This window comes from Anser brachyrhynchus (genome assembly GCF_964034855.1).
Source record: "Anser brachyrhynchus genome assembly, chromosome: 10".
Lineage (NCBI taxonomy): Eukaryota > Metazoa > Chordata > Aves > Anseriformes > Anatidae > Anser > Anser brachyrhynchus.
This window is the reverse complement of record NC_137705.1, coordinates 9091905-9110213: the sequence shown is the minus strand read 5'-3', so window position 1 is coordinate 9110213 and position 18309 is coordinate 9091905. Positions and strand designations below refer to the sequence as shown.

The window sequence follows — 18309 nt, the reverse complement described above, 5'->3', positions numbered from 1 at the left end:
TAGGCAGAGAAACGGGCAAGGTATACAACTGCCAATCACCTGGCAAGGGAAGGAAGAACTAAATAATCCAGAGAGTGACAACTAGGACAGCCTGAGCCCAGTGATCCTGTTGAATTGAGTCTGCCGTCTCCCAAATGGTATAATTTAAAATCATTTGCTGCAGTTTTAGGCAAGAATTATTAAATGAATATTAATCAGTCATTAAATTCAGTGAAACTGCTTCTTCATTCTGGGCTGAATGAGGCCATTTGGCTGTGGCATATTCAGCATGTTAATAAGTCTGCATGAGAGCAATTTCGTCTCCACCGCAGCCATGAGATACGCTCAGCCCTGGTGATGGTGGCAGTCATTCGGGCCAGGCGAGCAATGCCTTTGAGGCTGCCTGTCTGCAGTCTTTTCAATTCCTACAAGCAATGAATAACTCCAGTTTAATGAAATGCTAGCACATCCTTCACTCTAAGTCCTTCCCCACCTGGGCTGAGATGAATACATTCTCTTCTAGTTAGGAAAGATTTGGTGAAATGCCTTCCTCCTTCCCTTGTCATGTGTGCAAGGCTGGAGTTCATCTTGCCTTGTTCCCGTTGCGTTCTGCTCCCAATCTTGATTCCTGGGACAGGAAAAAAACCTTGCCCAATTCCTGTGTCATGCAGAAACTGAAATATTGAGGGGAGAACTGCAGACATCTTCATGGTAGATGAACTTCTGCCAAGACGCCAAAGATGCTGGTCATGAAGGAGCAGGTGCTAACGGTTTGGGAAATAATCCTTAGGAAGAGCGTCTCTCTGACTTGACCTATAACATGTCCATCTGCACCAGCTAGCACCAAAACTGATCTCTGCAGATGCAGGAGGCAGCATGTTCCTTGGGATGGGTACAGGGTGGGGGTTACTGCCTGTGGCCCTGTGCTTACCCAAGGGGACAGACTGCCACCCAAAGCACTTGGGTATCTCCCCCTGCAACTTCTGTTTCTTCCTTGGTCTTGGAGAAACATGAGTGGCCATAGTGGTTTACATGAAAATATTAATGAGTACCAACATAGAAACAAATCTGTCTTCTTTCCAGAACTGCTGCAGTCCCCCAGTTTTTCTTTTTGTGAATGCCTTTTCATATTCCCATACATAACAACAGAGAGGGAGGAGAGAGGAAACTCTAGAGGAGTTCTTTCAACCCTCTTTCCCTCTAGAGGCTCTGGCAGTTGTGGATAAGATCAACAAATACTAATTAAACTCCAGTGTATGTTACAGTGAAGTCCAGAAAGAGGTGACTAGTCCTGTGTTTGGACTATATGCCAGCAGCAATCATCACTGACACCTGTAAGAAGGAAGATTTTTTTTTTCTTTTTGGATGATTTGTGTCAGGGGATGTGGAAAGTGTTTGTTGGAGGGTATTCAGGAGGCAGCTCTTCCCTGCCTACACTTGAGATCAGTCTGTGCTAAACATGCTCTCCAGGCTGTGTGCTCCCAGACCAGGGGCTGGGGATGTCTGGGGAGCTGGGCTGTCTGTCTCCTTGCTGCATACGATGCATATGCTATTTCTGTCTGCTTTGTCCTCTGTGATACCCATCCATCATGTCCTTGCACTCATCAAACCTGGCATGCCTGGAGAATGAGGTGGCTCAGTGTTTGCTCTTCTTACAGAGTACAAGATGAGAAATGTAAGAAGGTCCCTGATGCCTTACTGGTGGCTTTGATGCCACAGAAAAGGTATGTAGGTGTGACATGAACTCCAGTGAGATGTGCAGATTTAGAAGAAAGTGTGGAAAGGCTTTCTGGGTACCTGTGATGCTGTTAGCATCTGTGACCTTGCTTATTTCATGGTTAAAGGTGTTTTTTTAGACAAGTTATTTTATTACAGAGCTCAACCTGAGCAATGCTGACAAATTATCTCAGGAGGTGGTGTTTTAATTTTTAATTTTTTTTTTGTTTGCTTGGTGCTTAGCAGGATGATGCAGGACACTGAATGAGGCCCAAAGCTTTCTAGTATCAGTTAAATGTATATGTGTACATGTGGTTTTTATGTGGGGGTAGTGGTGAGTTTTCATTTGCCTAGTATTTTTGGAGAGGGTGTTTTGCATGGAGAACTGTTACCCTTGTAATGGTTCTCCAGGTTGTAAAAGGCAGTCAGTTTATAATAGCGTTTTTAAGCTAAAGAAGTCTCTTTTTTGTATGTTTCACTGAGATTTTTTTTTCCTTATCAGACCTTCTTTTAATGATATATAGAGGGAATAAACCAGAAAGAAACTACCAAGCCCATGCAGGGAAAAAAAAAATTAACACATTCTCTTGCTCTCAGGTCTAAAAAAAAATAATGAATCATTAAACCTTGAAGTCACATTGACATTACCAAATGGGTTTGAAATCAGCTTGGGTGCACGAAGCTATAGAAAACCTGCCAAGTGACTAAAACAGATACTGATGGCGATGTAAGAAATTGGAAACATCTATTAAACAGACGCAGCTTTCCATTTCCTAAAAGTTATTGGTTGGGGTAGTGCAGCACTTCCCTGGTGCGCATGTGCTGCAGGGGGACGGCCACGGGCAAAACCTAGTTAACTGAAAACATCACAATCGATACAAAGCACTATGTTTTCCATTTACTTCTGGTTTTAAGGGGTTTATTTTGTTGCAGCAGCAGAAGGCATCAGTTCAATATCAATTCACTTTCTGGGTGGGGAGAGGGATACAGATATCAGCTTTTAATGTGTGATGAAGTTTGTGACAACGCTAAGCTTACTAACATTTAGACCGAGTGCTGTTTGGTACAACACAGGGCACTGGCTAATCCTGTGTTCAGTAAACAGGCGAAGTAAGTAGAGATCTGTTTTGATATTATGCTTTCTAGCCAGGAACAAAGGGTTATTTTCCATTTAATCCCTTCTCTTGTCACATTACTGCGTACCGGCATTTCTTTCTTAGCGGATGAATTGGAGCCCAGCCTCTGAGCAGGGTGATACACAGACGTCTTGCTGATCGGAGGGGCACTTTGAGCCAATGGAAGTATTTCCTATCTGTATTCATTATGTGGATGAGGTGGAGCTGTTACCCAGCTCGAGTATCCTTCCTTGGCTGGTGTTTGTTCGTGTCCTGACATTTGGTGCTGCTCAGTGCTGGCAGTGCAGCTCTCTGAGGTCCTTTCCCTTTGGGAGGGTCGAGCCCCTCGATGCCTGTTTACAGCTGTGTGTTCATTCTACTGTACGTCGTGGTTTTTAGAAAAACAACAGACGTTCTTCATGAGCATAATGCACTTGTGTGAGACTGTGCATCACATAAAGTCAGCAGCGTGGCACCGAACTGGGACTGGGACATCTTCATAGATGTGCACTTTGTGCCCAGACCCCTGGGACTGCTCTGCCTCGGTGCCAGCTCTTCCATCAGGCGCATTAACCGTGCTGCTTGGCTGGCTGCAGCTATTATGGCCTTCTCATGACAGCCGACAGCTCTTCACGTGCAGTAGAGTCTATTTTGACCTTCTCTTTTTGGAAGCTGATTGCCAGTTTAGTTGTCCTTTTCTGCCCATTTGAGATGGTAATGTGAGAAATGAGAACTGACAGTGCATTTTAAGCGCAAGCCCTGACAGAAATTGGGCATCTGCACGTCTTTGTGGAACAATTCCAGCTGGGAGCAGGAAGGGGAGTGCTGCCATAACACTGACCTGGCTCCCGGGCGCTGCTTTTCAGAGGGAAATATACTGCACCCGAAAGTGAAGTCAGCAAAGCTTCTCGTAACCCAAATTCTAAAGGGAAAACCTGAGGCAAATGATTGCTGGGAAGAGAGGTTCATCGAAGGCAGAAAAATACAATATTCCTTGCCTCTTTCTCTGCAAGAAAACCTGTGGTAGAGGAAAATGTAGTACAGGAAACATTTTGCTGATTCTGGTCCCTGAGCAGCAGTGTGGTAGCAGCCTGGATCCAGCTCTGGTTGTGCTGGAAAAATATTCTCCTGAGTAAAGCAGTAAACGATCCATTTTCAGAGGAGAGAGCTGGCCTGCCACATCCTGCTGGATCCTGGGCTCCATGTGTTGAACTGTGTTAAAAGGTATTAAAATATCTGAAATACTCTGCTTCGTGCTATTTTCTTCACTTACATAACTACAGTGGCTGTTGCAGAGACCCTGCGTGGTTATGAAGGCGCAGAGCGGTGGGAGGGGGGTTCATATGTGTAGTTTTTTCTTTTTGAATTTTAAATGAACACCAATTGCAAAATGGATTGACTAGGAAAACCCGGGAGCAGTAACCTCATAACATATGAGTACGAGTTGTCATCTGGTTTTAGGAAATATCACTTGCTGAAGGCTGCTAAGACTTCTTTTCACTGATCTAGGTGTGATTACATTTAGTTTCTTCCCTGATCTTTGCTGGCTGCCATTGAAATAATCAATCGTTGTTTTCCTTCCTTTGTCACTAGGGCAATATCAGGCATGGTCCTGTCCTGCTGGTTGGTTGCCTCCTGTTTAAGTGCCAGGTGTTGTACTTGTCCTATCTGTTACATGGTTGTCAGTAAACTCAGCTGTGATAGCGTTTTTCCCATCTGGTCTAAGCTGTGACTTCAGATTTCTCTTCCCTTCCCTGCTTTTATGCTAGAGGACAGAAATAAGTGAATTATGGACTATGAGTTACAGACACATTCACTTCTGGGCACATTTGAAGGCATTAAAATTCTTTACAGTTAAAGTAACGCTTTTGAAATGTAAATCAAGTGTTTTCCCTTTAGGTAGCATTTTGGTGTCTCTTAAGACACTTTTTTTTTTTTTTAATGAAATGATGCTGTTCACAGAAATTGAACTTTTCTTATGGAAAACTGTCTCAAAAATGTCACTGTGCTGTATTTGTCCAGTTTTTATTACTGACCACTATATTTTGTGAGGGCATCCGCTTGCATTCCTGTCTCAACTTGTGTTATTCTTCCCCTAGAAACACAGGAGGGTGAAGGGCAGAAGCATTTAGCAGGTTTTACCTTATAACTTTGCAAGATTTATTGATTTCATACCAAACTAGACCTTGATCATTATCTTTTGAAAGCAATTGAATTTGCTTTATTTTAGCTTGGGAATATGGTTTAAATTTAGTTGTCTTTCTCCTATCATACTTTGTATGTCTTCTGGTACATGCTTTCAAGTTTTAAAGTTTGATTTATTGTAATTTATTACCTAGAAGGTGTTCTTAAATTACTGCTTCAATAATATAATCTACTAAAAACTCTGAGGTTTTATCACATCACACCTGTATTTGACAGCAAATTGATCTGACAGTATTATTACATGTTTTTGACAGGCTTATTTGAAATCCTTAAATCCCAGTTCCCTTTTTGTTTCATTACCATAGCATCACCGGCTTAGCCTTGTGATCAATTATCCACTTAGAAGGACCCAAATGTCTGCCAGTTAGGTTTCCAGAGAGGTATTCACTTCAGCTTCTCATAAATATGTTCATTTTATCACAGTTTTAAAATAAATAAATAACAAATTTTGCCCTCTCCCTGCTGAAGAGTCACATCCTTTTTTGCTTGGACTTACTATCTAGGCAGGTCTGGTAGTGGTGGGAACCCTGCAAGTGGCCCAGAGGTGTTTCCTCCTGCCAAAATATTATGTTGCTTTATGGAAACTGAAAAGGACAAGCTTCCCTGTGCTGTTAGGGCTTTTGGGGAAAGCAGTGCTGGTTTGCTTGCATTCAGATTCAGTTTGGGGGATGGAGGTAGCTCTCCTCTTGCAAACTAGGCATCGTGGTTGTGCTGCCCAGCCAAGTGGATTGCACAGGCAGGACTTTGCTGGCAAGGATGTGCTTGTTGTTATTAACAACTTATTATTAGGGAACGAGGAATATACATGTTCACAGATAGATATTCTACAAAAGGAATAATATTTTATCACTGCTAGGTAGTTTCAGGGACTATCAACTAAAATCAACTATTTTGATGGTTATTTTTTTTTCCTGTTGTTTCTACCTTATGTCAGTAACTTGCACCAATAGCTTGTGATTCTGATGCTTATGTTACTGGATCATTATTATACACTTCTAATGTAATAAGAAAAAATCAGTCAGAAAAGAAAAAGTCTTGTAAAATGAATTTGCCTTTCAGAAAAAAGCATATTGTTGGCAACATGTTTAATGTAACACCTAGAGAATTTGATAATCATCATGTATCTATGATAATAGCATTCACATTGCTTATGGCATTTGGATCAAGAACAAGGGGGGAAAATATATTTTCCATGATTAAAACTTAAAGCTTGTATTTTGTTTGATTACAACAAAATTGGAACCCTTTTGTTTTGTTACACCATCCTTCGAGTTGGGATCTTTGCGCTCCATGTAACATTTTAGCTCATGAAGCAAGGTGTCACATTATGTGTTGAGCGTGCACAGATAAGCAGGGCAAATGGCCAAGTGGATTAACAACTGGAGGAACAAAACCTCAAGAGGGGCACAACCACTGTATTGCTATGTAAAAAGGAGAAATTGTACTTTAACAAATACTGATGCTTCCCTACTGGTGAGGCAATTTTAACTTCAAGGTCTGACTCTTGGCTCTGAAATCTGATATAGATCAACTGAATCTAGGGTAACTTTGCAGCTTTAAATAAAATCAGGATTTTACCCGAGAAGCATGGCCACACTTTTCCACCAGCCCTGCTAATATGGGAGATGAAATATGTTTTGTTTTAGCTTGAAATCTGAAAGCCACCTTCACATCTGAGGGATGTTCCCATCAGATTTCATTCTCCTGCAGAGTCTGACATAAAGGTTAGTGTGAAGATAGTTGTGAGCACCATATGCCTGACAACTTGGCATAATGGCATGTGACTTCAGCTTGTGTTTCTCTTTAGATGATGACTAATGAGTCTTTGTCTCACAGAAGACATTAAAATACAATTACGTTATGTTAGATCAGCTCTCACAACTGCTAAATTATGGCGTGGTAGGCATATTATAGTTCTGGGAGATGTATGTATGTGTGGGGGTTCATTTGTTTTGTAGTGTTTTTTTCCCTCTGTACTGGATTCCAGTCAAACTCCTACTGACACAAATGTATGTGATAATTCACCATGTGGACAGAAATGTATTTACTCCCGTATTTTACAAGGCAGATTTTGTCTTATGTTTTTACAGGTTTTTCTAACTCTGGTAAAGTCTCTAATGAAATTCCAATCCTGTAGTTGACTCATTAAGCTTTCCCTCAATCCATCACTGTAAAACTGATTATCAAGATGTTGTCTTTCAGTGTTATCAATCTTGAGTGACTTTTTTGGAGATTGATGCACATTCGTTCTTATGACTGGCTCAGATGATATCTGCTATTTATCTTGATCTCCTTTTATTTACTGTTTTAACTTAGAAGGTTCTACTGCCTTTTTTGATTGAATTTTAATGATGAGGTCTTGACTACAAGACAGACCTTCTACAGATTTCAGACACATTTTACAAAATAGTATCCTCGGGCTTTCCCTACTGACACATTTCCAGATTGTCTTTTTCATGTGGTCCCTGGGGCTTTTTCTGCTCTGTGTGTGTGTGCGCAACCACCCAGGTGGGCATGCTGCAGAATTACAGTGAGCTTTAAAGATGACTTGGGAATTACTTGACAGTATAAAACAATTATTTGCCAGTTTCCCAGCAGGTTCTAATGGGTCTGCAAGGGGCAAATTCAGGTCTAAAGAAAAGTAAAAGCAGCAGCAGGACGTAGTTTTGTCAGCAATATCATCGCAAATAGACCAACATGTCAGCGAAATGCCAGGTCAGTTGTGGCCAGCAAAGTCAGACTCTGGTTAAGCGCAGACAAAACCAAACAAAGAAAGCCAAAGAGGAAAAGAAATGAGGAAAAAAATAATAATGGTAGAAACATGGTGACAGCATCAGAATCCAGATGTGATATTTTAGGGCAGAACTGAAGCCAGACACGTCGGGGATATTTTTGAGGATAGTCTCTGAAAACATTTGAAGGGCAGGACAGCAAAGCTTTGAGCTCTGATGACAAATTTGTGGCATGGTTGGAGATCAGCTGTGCTTTCACAGCTCCTGCTGGCCCTGCAGCTTCGCTGCTCTCTGCTTCCTCCAGCTCCAGGGCTGTTTGGCCAGTCCCTGACAGTCGGTGACCCCTGCGAGGGGGTGGGCTGGGGGCTGCCCTTAGTGTTTCCTTCACTGCCTTTGGCTTGTGGCACCTCCCTTTTGAGGCCATCCATTTTAGGACCTACGCTTCTCTTACTGAAGAAGACTGCAACCTAGTCATTGTTATATATGTATATTATCATATATATTATGTCTTTATATATATTTTATATGTATTATTATTGATTATAATAATGCAAAATTTCATATTCCTTTATTTCTTTTTTTTCCCCCGTGACATCCTGTAGTACCTTGCAATAAAACTACCAGCAGGTGCCTAGGACATATTAACAGCAGCTCACGGGCAGCCTTTTTTAAAGGTGCCGCTCTAAAGCCCAGTCCTGGAGTAAAGCTGCCAGCCCTTTTCAGGAGAAAAATACTGCTGCAGTCCTGGGCTTCGTGCTGGTTGTCTTCTGCAAGACACAACTATTCCTGCTAGCATGGGGGCAGACAACCATTTGCCTTTGGTGGGAAAGCTGTGTGAGGCTGTAGAAGCTCAGGAGGTGGTACCAGTGTCTGCACCATTTAGCCCCCATTAGATGGGGGCTCCTGTTAATCCCTGGGGTGCTGGATCTCCGTGTTGAGGGTTTGGGATTGCTCACTAAGTGCTGCGGGACCAGGAGGTCTGCACCTTCATAAATGCACCCTTCTGTATTTATTTGGGCTTGTGTCTGATCTCTTGTAGTGGGCAGCGGACGAGGTGTGTATAGGTCAGTGCTTGACTAGCAGTTAAAGTATGCCCCCATCAAATACTTCCCCCTGCCCCAGCCTGGGGACACACGCACACCCTTGTAACATGCTCTCGTGGTGCTGTACTCTGGGCTCAGGTCCTCTGCCTGTTCTGAGCTGTACTTGAGTATCTAATGAGGATTGTAAATTAGCAGATGCATTTTAATGTAGAATAATAGATTTCTGGTGAAGAGCTTTCTTCTCCGTGCCTCCTCTGTGGAGTTATTTACATCTTTCCACCATGTCTGCATGTGCACCAGTAGTTCTGGAGATTAACCTTAATCTCTGATTGAAAGCAAAGCAAAGTGACATTAGATTGTAAAATGGATTCTGTGTGAGATAAATTTAATGATTTTTTTTTTCCTTTGGTAGTCAGAGGTAAGCTGTTACTACCAATGTTACTGGACCTGGATTTCTTTTGTTTTTTCCTCCCTCTTTAGAAGTTTTACCACTCAAAGACATGGAATTTTAGAGAGCTTTTGGATCTAATTCATAGATGGTATGTAGTTACCGAGTGTGTCTTTCCTGATAAGGAGCCAGTTGTTTCTTTGAAAGTATTTTCTCAATAAACAGGTTCAATTGATTCTCCGTGGCTGTTTCTTGAGCTGAACGTCTATTTCCTCTTGGAGATGAGGAAGAAGAAAACACGTAATAGAGAAGCTGGGTACTTTGTGGCATCTGTTTGTACAGAGACAGTACATTACTTGGAAAGCCTTGTGCCTTGCCAGGTCATACAAGTGTGCAGCTGTTCTGGGTGATTCATAAACTTCTTAAATATGTCTTCAGCTTGCAAAACAAGAAGCATAAATTTTTTTTTTCTTTCAATTAGTGTGTGGGTGGATGTACTGCATCTGTGCCCTGTGCTGTTCTCTGTCCAGGAGGATGACTCCGTTAGGCCTCTAGGACACCCTACATTCATGCTGCGATATTTGACTGGGTCTCGGTTCTGGTGGCAGCAATGCGAGGGAGCAGGAGATGGAGCTGATGGGTGAGACGTGTCACTTGCCAAGCGCAGACATACTCCAAAGCGGAGCCTCGACAGAGAGGCAGTCATTCCGCAAGCTATCATGAAATGCAAATTTCAGGAGAAGTTATTTTTCATAACTCTGCTGAAGAACTGAAGCTGAAGGCAACGTTTAATCTGTCAAATACTTATTGGAGAACTACTTCTTCATGTGTACGTTTTACTCAGGCAGTGTCTGACTACTGGGAAAAGGCAGTGACTTGAGCACAGGCAGATCTGTACGTACTGTACTGTTTGTAGTTGGTTTGTGGCACTTGCTTGTGGTAAAGACAAATGCTTTTGGTGGCCGAAGTCAGCCGAGACCATGCTGCACTTTGCACATAGTTGATCGCTCTGGGATGGTCCTGTTTCTTTGTCAGCTGTAGCTCAGGCTACAGTGCGCATGTGTGCAATGGCATTATCCTCTTACACTCACTTTGCTCTCCATATCTTGCTTTTCCAGCTGTTTTTCAGGAGGCAGCAAAGCATTTTCTCTTCTTTGCAATAATATTCAGAATGTGAGGAAATTTCCCCACTAAGTTTTGGAGACAGTCCAGCATCTGTATTTCCTAATTTCCTCCTCTTATTGTTGCCTACTTTGTCATTTGATGTCGTAATTCCAAAGCCATTGGAAACAGTCCTTAGTCCCTCTTTCTACAGCCCACTTTTATAAAGATCTCCCATTAATTCTTGTGTCAGTTCAGTGGGAAAAGGGAACATGGCCTTTCTTTAGCAATGTGCTATAAGTTTTTGCCTTTTTATGTGCCTGCTGCTGTACACCTCCTCGGCCAAATCTGCTTTCTTTGGCTTTCCAGTTATTTAAACCGGTGTGGTTTGTGGACCTTGTGGTGCACTGTGTAAGTTAATGTCAGGCTGAATGCCACCAGCTACTTGTAAGCTGCTGATGGCAGTCTCCAACAGCTGTTCTGTAGGTGCCACTTGTCAGATGCTACAGTGATATATCCAAAGAAGGGACCGCGCACCTGGCAAAGCGGTTTCCTTCAGCTCTTCCCCTGCACGAATGCTTAGGAGCAGCAGCACTCTCTCATCACTGCTGGAGTAAACATATCTCCATGACTTCCCTTGTAAAGTTCTTCAGCTTTTTAGGGCAAAGATCCAGCTATTAAGTTCTTTGAATGATGAGTAGACTGCTTTGGTTACATTACACCACTGTTTCATACCTTCCTTTTTCTCCCCCTTTAGCATCACTACCTCTAAAGTGATTCAAAGAGAAAGCTGCAGTGATTGTTTGGTACTGCTGGCCAGCTGACAGCCCTGGAAAGCTCCGGACCCCAATGCTTTCACAAGCCCCATGCACACGTAGTGCAGCATCGCCTCAGATCTGTGGAGATGATCCAGCCTCCGCGTGCACCATCTCAGCTTCTTCCCACCCGGTCTCTGGGTGCAGCAGGTATGAGGATTTACCAGACACTGGTGTATGACCTTCCTGCAGGTGCTCCAAGTTTCTCTGGGCTTAAAGTTTTGAGAGCAGTCTTGAAACTTCCCATGCAGGTCTGTTTGATCTTGGAGGAGAGATGGATGCTGTTCGTATGGGTTCACTTCCCATAACGAACGCTTCATTGATCCGTGCTGGAAACAGTCAGCCTTGTTGACTACGGGGAGCAGAGTACAGCTGGGGAAGTGTGTTTCCCTTTCTCTGTGAGCCGAATGGCATTGATTGCCTCAGAACCGATGCATTTTCATCAGGCTCATTTTATTTTCCAGATTTTCATCGTTCATAGTGTTTATGAAAGGAAGAAATAAATGGCCCTTGCTAAATAGTGCAGAGAGGAGCTGGGAGGGTTTCCCAGGGCTTCAGTCTGATCTTTACTTTCCTGAATTGTATCCTTGGGCTTTTGCAGGGCTCATTCTTATAGCAAAGACGGGGGACTGCTGGGTCCCCGTGGTCCCTTGCTGCGTTGCTCCTTATGCTCCTGGGTGTGCTGGAGATGGTGAAGGTCTTTAGGGGACAAAACCACACTGATTGTCCCCTTTCCTTGCAGACACTGAAGATAAGTATCCTGGAGGGCACAGGGATATGCACACTGTTAACACAAGCTATGTCAGAGGAGTTTGCAGTGTTTTGTACTTCTGATGCTGCACTCTGCAAAGCAAGGAAATGCAAGCCTGGTGTTCAGAGGTGCTGCTGCTCCTGGCTGCAGGGATGAGGATGCTGTCTCCTGACATGTCCTGCTGCCCACCCCACTGGGTGTGGGAGACTTTAAAGATGCAGAGAGAGAAGGGGCTGGTCAGGGTCTGTCTGTGGCATATTTGGTATCAAAGCCTGTGGATGCACCAAGGCACTTGCAGTTCTATGTATCCAAGTCCTGTCAGAGCCCCCAAGCCTGGTCAGGGTCTCATGAGGACTTCTAGGTGGGCAAAATGAAAGAAAACCCAAATGAGGCAATGCTTGCATCCCTGGGCTGGGAATGGGAGGCTGCCTGCTGAGCAATGTGTTCAGATGCAAGTTCTGTGCAAGGCCGGGCAAGTCCCTGGGCACACAATATGGCAATCCCTGCCCGCCTTGATTTCTTTCCCATTGCATTTAATTTCCCATCTGCCAGCAGTATGCTTTCCCTTGCAGCCCTTCCCCAATGCAGCTCTTGTGCCCAGGAGCCCCCAGGGAAGCCAGTGTCTTGTCCAGCCCCAGCGCTGCTGGTGCAATGGCAGGGGCCGCTGTTGGATGTAACCCTTCTGCCCTCCAGCTTCCCAGCTGAGCAGAGGCTTAAGCATAGAAAACCAAACAAAGCTGTCCCCAAATCTGTTACCTGTGGTGTTTCCCTGAAGGCAGCATGGCACAGCAGGCAGCTGGGTGGTGGCGGTTGCTTTGGGGCTCTGGAGAAAGTTGATTTCTCTTGGTAGGGTCTGGGTTTTATCATGTACTTCTTATTCTGTGCGTTTGCTAGTCTAGATATATTTACTACACGGTTTCTTGGCTAATTATTTCTAGTGTGGCACTGATTGAGCTGTTAATAAAGTGTGAAGGTGCCTCGCAGGCACATTTTGAGTCTTAAAGAAATGATCTACATCTAAATTGCAAATAGTAAAATTTCCTTACCCACCAATATTAAGGTGATAGCATCTCCACTATTGTAAAATTAATCAAACTTCTCTTGGTGACAGAAACGTTAATTTAAATTTTTCGTCACAATTACAGAGAGAGTTATTGCAGCCTCTGACTTGTAATTAATTTCTCTTTCTTTTCATCACTGTGTTACAGCCCTTTGTAATAGTGATAAATGGAGTATCTACCTGACCTTTTTTTTCCTTATATAATATAAATTACTTTTAGGTTTTTAAAAAAATTACTTCTGGTTAATCAGTGCTTTTCCATAAACAGGAGGATGGGAGAGAAGAGCTTGTGTGGTTGTTATTTTAAATAAGCATTGCTGCAGCTAGAATGACAGTCAGCAGGGGACCAGAGTTGAAAGAAGCAGGGACCAAATCCAACACTAGGCATTGTCCCTGTATGAAATGCACTCAGCTACGGACCACCAGAGAGATGGGAAAATGAAACTGCTGCTGGGCATCGGGCAGATCAGAGTGCTAGTCACTTAGGGTAAGATCTGGGAAGATGAACACTGCAAGACACAACCAAGACCCATCAGCTTCACAGGCTGCGTAGAGCAGCATTTTTGTCCGTTGCGTGATGGCTAGGTTGGAACAGATCTGAACAAACAGGGATAAGCTGGTGGAGTGGGGAAAGGTGACAGGCAATGGAGATGTCTTTTGTGAAAGGAAAGCTCATGATTCAGGCTGAAGGCAACGTGCTCTAGGGCTGGCATACGAGGTCTCTGGGACAGCAAGAGAGGGTGGTGATGAGACCATGAACTTGCCATAGCCTTGGGGAGAAAGCATCTTCTCTTTGCTTTCTGGAAATCAGTGCTCTAGCAGTCCCTATTGACTTCCAGATTTCTGCAGCTATTAAGATACCAGGTCAAACTGTGTGTTCCCAGCTCTCAGAACTCTTTGAGAAGAGGCTGAAACAATTTTCAGGACCAATTAGCAGTTATCTTCAAGAGTGCGAGGAGATCAGGGGTGGTTCTGAGGGAAGAGAAAAGATGAGATGTGGGTAGCACCTGCCTCTGAGAGGAAAAAGCAGAGCCAGGCAGGTCTAGACCAGTCCGTTTGACTTCACTGCTAGGGCAAGTGATCCAGCCATCTGTCCGTGCGCAGTCGGGACATCCTGGGTGATAAAGAGCAGCCGGCACAACTGTCAGGGACACATCGTGTCAACCCCACCGAGTTCCCCTCTGTGACAGGGTGGAAGGAGGGTTGTCAGCTTGATGGTGGTGAGGCTTTTCATGCTGTCTCTCATGTCAATCTCCAAAGCAATAGAAGGAAATTGAGTCTATAACAGAGGCTGTGAATGATTGGCAAATTGTGTTCAGGGAGAAGTTATCAGTGGTTTGCTGTCAAACTAGGGAGTGCTTTAGGTGAGGTACCTCACGGTGCCTGTCAGAGGTCTGGGGCTGTTCAATATTTCATTTTTGACTTGGGTGGTGGAGTTAAGGGTCCAAACATGATGCTTGGAGGCTGACACGAACCTGAGAAAGGTGGCATCACTTTGGAGGTCGGCACTAGAATTTAGTGTCCCTGGAAAAACTGAGAAATTATCAGAAAGCAGTTCAATTAAATACATTTTATATATTATTCGTATATAAGGGTGTGTGTATACATTGCACCTAGTTTGGGTTTGCATTCACAGGACTGGTGGACACACACTTTGTGGAGAGGCTGGGGGGTGAAGGTGAGATGAAGTGGTGGCTTTTTAATTCTGCAAATGACTGCAGCAAGAGAAGAAGTAAATGAACTGTTCTTGAAACTCACAAGGCCTTGAAAAAGGGGGGTTGGCCATTCAAATGTATTATTCGTTTGTTTGAGTCTTATCCAGGGATGTGGTAAATTGTTTTAGTAAAATCACTTGGGCATCATATGTCAGAAATGGCTGTGTGTCCAGCAGAGCTGATATCATTAGCCCCGAATTACAGCCTATCTTATCTGAATTACTTTATGACATTCAGTGATCTGTGCTACAGAGGAGAATAAATTATGAGAATACTGCCTCAGGCTGTACAATCTCAGAAATCAGTAAATATCAAATTTTGTGTGTATCTTTGATAAGCATCCATTTCTTTTGGATGCCTGTTTGAGTCATGTTTTCTTTACAGTTACGTCTCCCATCTGTAAAATTTGAGTCTGTGTTGCTGTCTTCAAGTTTAACCCAGAAGAGCCTCCTGTTGGAGGCATTTGGCCACCAACCAAGTTGCCAGACAAACTACATTTTTCACTCAAATGCAGTTAATGACCCGAACAAAATGAAATGCTTGTTATGGCTTGATTTAAACAATGTGATCTAATGACAATATTCTCTCCTTTCTGCCCACTCTCAGTAACCATTCTGCCTTATTTCAACCGTGCAAAAAGGAAACGAGCCCTTTAAGCAAGGCTTGGAGATGCCTCTGTAGGCTGGAAGAAAAGGGGGCATGTTTAGCTGGGGATTTTTACTTTGAAATTTCCTGACAAAAATTAATTAGAAGAATCATGTAATTACAATAAATGCATCTCATTGGTCCCCAGTGGCTTGTTTCTAAACACAGGGTTATTATTTAGCATTCATGACAGCAACAAAAAAGTACCAAATAAATGTAATGGGCTCTTTTTATATACAATAAAAATGACATACAGTAGCTGCATGTTTTACTAATTTGGCAACAGGATCTTAAAGAGGTTGGTATGGTTGTGCAGTTGTTTTAATCTTTAGATGCAGAGGCTGGATGTGTATTTGCAAGGGCTAACACACTGACCCGTGTTCCTGCGTGTGCCCCATGAGATACTGGAGAAGGCAGGTTCCCCAGCACCCAGATGTGGCTGTGTCCCCTGTGTTGCATGTACTGCCCCTAAACGGGAAATATAAAAGTTCCTGAAAGACAAGAGTAAGGCTCTGAAATGACCCAAGGTGGCTGTATTGGGCAGCGAGTGCCATCAGAGGATAAAACCCCATTGCCTGCAGTGAGACCAGGCTGAACCTGTGTGAGGAAGGTGTGTGTGCTCCTTTGCACCTGCGGTTCCTTCCATTAAGGTAAGGCAAAGATGCCTTTTGAATTCTCCTAGGGAGAGATTGCAATTTGGGTCTTAGTGTACCAGTGCGTCCTCCCCCCTCCCACCAGTGAGGCAGCCATGACAGCATTTTGGGCCGTATAAGGCAGAGGTGGCTGCACAGCTCCCCTCTGCCCTCCCCGGCCAGGCAGCTGAGGACTGATCACAGCTGCGTGGTTCCCAGACTGAGCTGGGCTGCAAAGCTGCAGGGGTGTGAAGGCAGCGATGCTTCCCTGAGGGATGCAGCTGAGCTGGTGAGATGGTGGCTGTTACGGGACATGGTGGCTTGGTTTTCATCATGCCAGTGATGAACTCTGTGTTGCTGCTTCAAAATGAGTAAAACATTTCTCTGCACCAAAGCTCAGTGGGACAGGAGTGGGGCACGTGTAGGGTCAGGGAAGGATTGTAGTTAATCCTCCTCTGCTGCATCTCTGTTTGTTACAGGGCCTGCATTTGCAGAAGCCTGAGAATTGTGATGTGGTTTAGCCTCACAAATCCCTTGAGTTCAGATTTTTTAATTTATTTTTGTTTCATTTGGTTTTCCAGGGTAAGTTAAGTTTGGAGCAGAAAATCATAAATCTGTCATACAAATTGGACTATAACAGTCACAAACATATACATAAGGTGGGGCTGAGCCATCTGAATATATATATATATTTTTTTTCATTCCAAGTTAGGTTGCTTACAGGACAAAATTTTACTGCTCTATAGCATGAATAAGATCTATCCTGTGATACTAAACATACATAGCATCATCAGATACGTATGTAACATTACTTTGGCTCAGATTCTTTAAGTAGATTGCTAAGATAGGTAGGAAGAGTTACAATCTGGAGATGTCTTTTCCTTTTTTGTTGACTGAAAAAAGAGCCTATGTAATAAAGTGGGCTAAATGCCTGACTTTGGGACATTGTTTAGGTGAGATGAACCCCACTCTGTTCAGATCTTAAAGGTTGTGCGTAAGAGCCATTGGTGGAGACATATGAATGCTGTAAATCTTTTTACTGCATGTACCAACCATAAAGAGGAGTGATCTTCAAATGACATCATCAACACAAAGGGCACTAGGAGAAGTTCCATCTTACGACACAATAAATTATCAAGTAGTCTAGTAATGGACATTGAGCCTAGACAGTTTTGCAAAGTGAGTTCTCTCATAAAATGGTATTCTGCCTCTAAATGGGAGCTCCAAACCTGCTTAGCTAGTACCACTTAAGCTGCTTTAGTGAGATCATTTTGGATTTCCACAGTCGACCAATCTTCCCAAATTGCTCAGTGTCTAATGTAATCCCAGATGTATTTACCATACTTCATTGTATTTATAGAGGTGACTAGGCCATGAAGACATGGCTTATTTCCAGGGACATGAAGTCCACGTTCTTCAGTGCATTTTCTTCTTCTAAAAGCAATGCTATGGAGCTCTCAAAGCTTGCAGTGAACACATTTGTCTTTGCTCTGTGACGATGGTTGATCGTTAGCAAAATGTATTTTGGTATTTATGGTTACAGGCGTATTGACCTTAATGCTACGTACACCAGTGATCGGATCACAGCCAGCCACCGTGAGGAGAAGGTGCTGGAGTTACTATAGACAGCTTTTTTTCTGAGCAAAGCAAACACCTCCAGGGCACAGCAGCTGCGAAGGGCAGTGTATAGGTGAAATAAGTCCTTGGTTCAAGTATGATAAACTGTCAGATACAGTTTTGTTCCTTTTTCTCTCTACTGGTTCTTGCCCTCACTTAGCACACAGGGGCTGTGAAGCCACATGTTCATCTGTTGCTTTTATATGTAGCTGCCCTGCAGAAGAGGGAATTGTAGTAATCAGTATCAGTTAGAGAATGTGGCCCAGTCATTTCTACTGGTAATAGAGCTGGAACTTGTACTTGAGAGAGATTCACTGCTCCAGTGCGCTGCTTTGTAGTGTACAGCTGTTGTTTTTCACTATTTTGTACATTTGGTAGCAGTGTATGTATATTTGCATTGCACGTTCCTTTACTCTCAGAAGTGTCTAAAGTTAGGTTATATTTGCAAGACAAATGTGTGATATCCTGAAGCACAATTAATTATTTTTGCCATAGGTTTAACAATTCCCGGCAGCAAACAGGTCTGATCTAAGCCAGGCAAAAAGCATGTTTTTCTATTGAGCAACATGACAGTCTCCATGGCATAACGAATTACACACAGCTGGTTTTTCTCTGGCTTAGGAATTTTGTTTCATTATTACTATATCTGTGCAATTTCTTAATATTCTTGAGTCTGGGCTCTGCTTGCAGGCATATCAGATTATTCATATGCTAGAGTGAAATGTGATGTGAAGAGGAACGCAGAATGTGTTTTATTTGTGGGTAACTGGGTATGTAATGGTGTATAAAGAGTTA

At 43.3% G+C, this 18309-nt stretch overlaps 1 protein-coding gene across 1 annotated transcript in view; it reads left to right on the top strand.

The window, feature by feature from the left end:
• Positions 1-18309, top strand: part of LOC308200301 (uncharacterized protein) — a 234760-nt gene that overhangs the window by 96651 nt on the left and 119800 nt on the right. The window contains exon 15 of the mRNA XM_080605805.1: positions 11037-11244. The gene's annotated coding sequence lies outside the window, so the exon portion shown is untranslated. The remainder of the gene's footprint in view (positions 1-11036; positions 11245-18309) is intronic.